The 6,756-nt window shown below is 40.1% G+C and overlaps 1 protein-coding gene across 1 annotated transcript in view; it reads left to right on the top strand.

Annotated features, from left to right (window-relative positions):
• The first annotated feature begins 208 nt into the window (after window positions 1-208).
• The window catches only part of pcdh15b (protocadherin-related 15b), a 302,478-nt gene continuing 295,930 nt past the window's right edge, over window positions 209-6,756 (top strand). Inside the window, exon 1 of the mRNA XM_036572205.1 lies at window positions 209-365. The gene's annotated coding sequence lies outside the window, so the exon portion shown is untranslated. The remainder of the gene's footprint in view (window positions 366-6,756) is intronic.

The following is a 6,756-nucleotide window of genomic DNA, read 5'->3' as shown; positions in this document are numbered from 1 at the left end:
CTACACAGTGTAATGGGATTACTCCCGTGTCAGGCGCATGCAGGGCGATTTAAGGGTCATTCGCTTTCTGAACATCGCTGGCCAGACGAAGTGGACTCAAGGGGCACCATTAACTGCCCCTGACCACCAGCTGCACCAGCACGTCGCTTCTACTGAGTTTTGCTGGTATCGTGTACGTTGGAGCTTCGACCGTTGGACGTTGGCGCGTTTTGACAGTCAGGGGGCGCTCGAGCTCCTGAGCGAGAGAGGCAGGCAGACGCTCTCTCTCTCTCTCTCTCTCAGTCTCTCTCTCACGCGCTCTCTTCTCAGGCACTTTCACATCGTATGCAGTTGAGGACTATTTCCATGGCTTTGCGACTAAAACGGTAAGACGTCCCAGCTGTATTGTGTTGTTATTTCTCGACTAAACTGAATCTATGGAGAGGGGAAAAGTTGAGGTGACGATACGAAGCAGTTCCAGTTTTGGAAACACTGGATTTTGAGCGTTGTCCCGTTGACAGGCTGACATCATTTCCCTTGCTGTTTTGAGGCACTGCTTCTTTTCATTTTTTTGCCTTTCCTTTTCATTTAGCTACCAGAGCTATGTGTAAGTGTGCGCTACCTTCAGAACTGGTGGCTCCGTGTGTAGCCTCGGTAAACGGATTTCAGCTCTTTTCAACCTGTCGCTGTACGACAACGGCCAGAATTGCAGTTTAGATATAGCTAGAACTATTTCTTTAAACAGCACCCTTTTCTTTTCTGCGTAGCCCCGTTTTGTAAAGCTCGTCCAGGTAGAGCAGATTATGGAGCACTTCATCCAATTACCCCGCACATTCCCAGCAATCTGTTGCCCTCGTCAGTTTAACAGCTTTCAAACGAAAGTGCGTCCAGAGAGTGAAATCGACTACAAATGTTTCGCTGAGGTTCATTACAGTGGCCAATGCAAAAGGATAGCTAGACCGTTAGTTTAAGGTCACGTACAGACTGGATAGGGAGATTAAAGTAAATGCTTTCTTTAATCGTATCGTCAAGACAAACGTGATACTACCTACTTGTACTTAGACGTGGAAGAAGATCTCTGTCTGTATTATTTTTGCAAGATATGCTCTTCCAAGGCTTGGAATACCTTCATTTCAGCGTTGTAAAAGGCATATGTTTGGGTTGGAAGAGATATACTTCAGACGAGGTGATGTCAGCACTTTTTTGAGGAAAAAGTCACCCTTTTTTTGATATTAGTTTAGATTATCTATACAGTATTTATTGCTTGTGTACAAACTAGATTGGTTTAATAGCATTTACATAGTTTAGAGCACTGGCTCCCAAAGTCAGGGCTGGGGACCCCATAACCTACTTCGCACATTTTTGTGTTTTCTCTATGAACCCGACGCATGAGGGGAGCTTGTTAACTACTGAGTTGAACCAGGTGTGCTAAATGAGGGGAAAGCATACAGATGGGAAGAGTTTGGGGTCCCCACGACGGGGACTGGATAGCCCTGGCTTAAAATCTTAAAACATGAATTGAATCTGTGAAGTGTGAGGGGAGCTACCTTTTGGCCCGTAGTTGAACTACTTCTCCAGAGACGAGTTGGGCTAACTGGGAACCTTTTGAAAAATAAGGGTTTTTCCCCATGCAAGAAGCTACCTAGGCGATTCTAAATGAATGTAATTACCCCCTCCCCCAAACCATGCTGGGGCTGTTCTCTATATAGATAACCTTCTTTATTAAATCACCTGTGGGCCACCCTCCTCCCCTCTCGCTCATTAATTATTGACTCACACCACCTGGTCCTTAAGTCCTGTGACTCTGCTGCTGGTGCTTGTAAGTGTCTACAAGTCAGGTGATCAGTCAGTGAGTCAAGCAGGGTCATTGGTGAAGGAGCATGTAGAAGCTGCTGTTCAAGCTTTTCACATTTTATTTGGAAATTATGATGGTTTCCCTGGTCTCAGCACGCTTGACTGAACTAATCTGCTCATTCCCGAGCTCTTCCTGAGGTGAATTACAGGCGTTGGAGAAGAGTGAATGCTGAGATGTGTAAGGAAAGGAGATTCTGGTAATATGGTAAAGGGCTGTTTCACAAAGCAAAATTTCTCATTTTAGCTGGTTAACTTGAGGGGGAATTCCTCTGATTTTTCAAAATGTCTGCACAGTTCAATCGCTTTTTGTGCCAGTCATTCAGAGTGTTGAAGTGGCTCAGTGTGGAGAAAATTACTAACTCGGAAGCAGGTATCATAATGTGTATAACGCAAATATAGTATGTATTACTGCTCCTCCTACAGCTTTGGAGCTAGAACCACAAAACCTTGTAGAATAGGTTGCCTGTGCTTTATTTTACCAATTTAATTAATGGTGGTCATACAGCACTCATTCAAATAAGTTTTTCTTTTCCACTGGGGAGATTTTCAACATCCTGACACCACCAGGGACACCATAGCAATGGCCCTAGCAACATGTTTTGCAACCACCTAACAACTACCAAGTAACTTAAGTACAAGCTGGAATACCATAGCAACATAATAGCCATAGCAACTACCTGGAATTATTATGTAAACCCAATTAAGTTATCACGAACAGGTAACAGTGTTTTGTAACTACTTTAACTTTTAAAGCGTTGTTAGCTGGCTTTCTCAAGCCAATTGAACCTTCTCTAGTTTTTTTTACTATCTAAAATGACCAGTGAACCTACATACATGAGTTTTTAAATGTGATGTTGATAATGATAAAACAGTGGTAAACGATAAGGTGGAAAAAAAAATCTTTACGGTACTGCCATACAACTGCATGTATCTCTTTGCTATGAATTAATAAAAAAAATACATAAATACATTTTAGCCCAAAATCTTATCCCAGAGATATCATAACACAATGTCTCAGGCATCAGGCAGCATATTTGTAACCACTTCTTGCAATAGCTTTGTGAGAGATAGCTTTCAGAGGCATGAACATGGTTCAGGTGTCTTGTTCCTATGACCACCACCATGTACAGTTTTTCTACAGTGCACCATTTCACATCAAACCACTCTGAATGTCTTTCTTTACATCTTAATGATTGCATTATACAGATGTTCAGCATTGCACTGGACTTCCCTTTTTAAATTCTGCTATCTGGCTAACTGAGAAATCCAGGTCGGTATTTTACAAAACAGGTCAGTAAATGTTGCAATTGAAGCTATTTTCCAATATCAGAATAATATACTGTAGATGCTGGCACATATTTGCTTTAAAAAACAGTCAGACAGATATTTAGATTTGATCGATCTTTTAAACCTATATTTGTTAACGTATTTATTGTACTCAAGAAGAGCAGGGTGCTTAGGCAAAGCTGGGCCACTGTGCCTAAATATCTGCATTATATTTACTGCATTTTTTAAATTAATTTCTTTCATACCTTCAACCTGTCTTCAGACATTACTGATGTAGCTTATACGGTATTACCTGGATTGGGGGACATCGTAAGTGATGCAAAAGCATTTGTGTTGCTTTCATAGTGTCTTGTCCTGTGTTTTTTCAAAATTGAAAAAAATCAAAAATTGTTGTTCGCTTACACAGTCACTACATGAGTACAGAGTGTGATTTTTGAGCCATCATCCAATAAATATCAAACCATCTACCTGACATTTAATAAACATGAAACAGTGCTGCTGACAGGAGGGAGGTGCTGGTTAGTGTTAGCTTAGCTAACATGATAACTCTGCTCACAACAGAACATGTTTGATTCTGGTTAACTAAGGCATTAACAAATTAAGTTTAGATGTAAATGATTTGAATCTGAGGGAGTGAACTTGTTGAAAAGACAGGAAGGTGATATTAAACCTGTTCTGTGGCGTTTGGATTTGTAGACTGATCGGTTAACTTATCACAGGCTTGGTTTTTGGTTTGGCATCATTTTTAAATACTAGTGTAACTTGCTACTGTTACACCGCCCAACCCTTAGCTGAAAAGTGTTAAAGTTAAAGACCTTACTGAATGCAAATGCAGCAAATCCCTCAAGAGATCCACAACAACTGAAGGATGTTCTAACAAGTGCAGGATGCCACACAGTTAATTAAGTAAAATTCAGGGATGATTTAAAAACCCACTGAGCTCTCCATTGGGAAATGTGCGAAAAAGAAAAGTCCAACCATTGTGCATCGTCTGTGGACAACAATGGAAAATATGGGGGAAGCAGTTCCTTTAGATCATTTTAACTTTAAACCTTGGGAAAGTATGACAAAGCAGTGTGAGGGTGTTTTCAAGCTCAGATGTTTGCCAAAAAGCTGATAAACAGTATGAGCTGCTACTGTGCCTTTATTTGTGTTGCATTAGTGAGCATTACAAAAGCAACCTTTGAGCAATTCTGATTGAAAGTGTAATGTTCATCTGCATTTTGTAGTTCATCTAGTCTTGAAGACAACCTCAACTTGCTTTGTCAAACTTTCTTAATGTATTTTTTTTAAATGACTTTAAAGAACTGCTTCCCACACATTATTCACTGCTGCCCATATAACTATCCACAGTGGTTGGATTTTTCCTCTCCACACAGTTCCCAGCATAGCCCCACAAAATCTCAGTCGGCTCAAAATCGTATCTGAATTTCACCTAAATGAACTGTGAATATTTTTTGTGTTTTAAGTGAACAGACAGGATAAGTACATCAAAAACAGATGCTAAACATACATGCATGTAAGCAGTTGTTCTTGATTGCCAGTGTACAACTGTAAAGCATTCGTCTTTGGGTTCAATTAGTGGAAAACAGACCTTAAAGTAAAATATTTGAATCTAATTGACCACAGTTTGTTACTTCCATTGTTTACTTCTGTCTCCTTACAATATACAATACTTTTGATAACGTTTAGTCCAAATTATGGCTCTCCAGATTGAAAAATCACCCTTTTAAACCATTTCTGAAAGAGTGCATGAGTACAGAGATATATACTCACCACCAAAAGGCTGGAAAATATCAAGATGTACAGCATTGTGAAAAAGTCAGGCACTAACTATTTCATTTCAATGACCATTAAGTACAAGTTATTAATTTTTCAGCATTATATTTTACAAAAAATTATACAGAAGCCTCTCCAACTACGCATCATGTCAATGTTTTCAACATTTAGTGTGTCCATGCTATGCGTTTATAACTTAAGTTCTTTTCCAGGGACTTGCTTTCAAATTTCCAGAGAAATCTACAGGGATATTTTCCCAAGTTCAGTCTTAGAAGTTGGTTGCATTTTCTCCTGCTCACAATCCAAGAAATCTAAAACACCTTCAATGAAATTGAGGTCTGGGCTCTGTAGTGGCCAGTCCATTGTTCTGAGAGCACCAGCACGGGTTATTGACAGCTACACATTCTTTTAGAGCAGAGCTGGGGAACTCTGGTCCTGAGAATCCCATCATGCAGTTCAGCCGGTGTCACTCAGGGATGTTTACTTGACATTTGTTTGCATCTGCTTTAGTGCAGTGTCTACTCCAGTGTAAAGATGTTCATTTCTCTGTCTTCCACTAAGTGTTGCTCTTACTTATCAGTCCCTTATGTACTGTCGTGGTGTGTCATGCTTCTTCTGTAGATCGGTAAAAGCATCTGAGATCGTTTCTGTCACACCTGTTAACGCTGTGCCAACAGGATGGTCTTGTTTTCGCTGTAGCCGCCAAAAACCAGACATCTGCCGTTGTCTTTCACAGTTATGCCCCATAAGCCTGTCATATTGTGAGTCTTTTCCCATGTCCCTTCTGCCTAGCATAACACCTGTTAATCCATTGCTAGTTGGCCATCATTGTTGCTCAGTCCCTAGTTGTCTCATTAAACACGGTGCCTAATAGTATTCATTCTCCTCTCTGGCAGCCATGGTAAATGGTCATTTAGCTGCAGCATCCTCATTGTACAGGATTCCTTTGATCAGCTGCTTACTGATGATGAACGCTCCCATTCATTTGGCCCAACTTTGACCAGAGGCACCAAGCAGCCTTTTATGTGGATAAATGTCATGTACCATGTTTTGGTGATATGGCAATAAATAACAGCATGATAATTGAAGATGTTTTGGTGATACACAATATTCGTCCTGATTTTTTGTTTAGGAAACAAACCAGCAGAACAGTAGTGCCACGTTTTTTTTAAAAAAAGGCTATGACAAGCGATGAGTACATAGAACACTATGTAAAAGAACGCTCAAAGATATTTGAAGGTACAAATGTGTTTTAAAGGTACATTACATTCACTTTCCCAAGGGAACACAACTGCAGCACAATCTGAAGATGTACTATTGAGGATACAGGAGAAAAAAATCGGAGAATTCATTGAGAGTTGGTTCATAATATTTGGACAATGGCAAAGTTATGATTTTAGCCGTTTACTACAGCATATTGAAGTTGAATACAAACATAGCACTCACATTTTAGGCGCTCAAATGTAATTGGACAAACAAATCCTTTGCAGTCAATGACTACCTGAGGCCTGGAACCTACAGACATGACCACATGCTGGGTTTCTTCCATGGTGATGCTTGTTAGGCCTTTACTGCATATTTCTTCAGTTCCTGCATGTTCTTAGGTCATTTTACCTTCAGTTTTGCCTTCAGTAAGTGAAATGCATGCTCGACCGTTTGCAATAATATTCATTATTTTATTAATTAAATTGTGTGGTAGAAAGCTATAGATAAAGATATATCAGTGCCTTTGTCTACATCCAAATATTTACGGACCTGAGTGTGTAGACCGCTCAGGCATAACATTATGACCACCTTGTTTCTACGCTTATTGTCCGTTTTATCGTCTCCACTTACTATATAGGTGCACTTAGTAGT

This window comes from Colossoma macropomum, unplaced genomic scaffold (genome assembly GCF_904425465.1).
Source record: "Colossoma macropomum unplaced genomic scaffold, Colossoma_macropomum, whole genome shotgun sequence".
Classification (NCBI taxonomy): Eukaryota; Metazoa; Chordata; class Actinopteri; order Characiformes; family Serrasalmidae; genus Colossoma; species Colossoma macropomum.
This window is presented reverse-complemented; position numbering and strand designations above follow the sequence as displayed.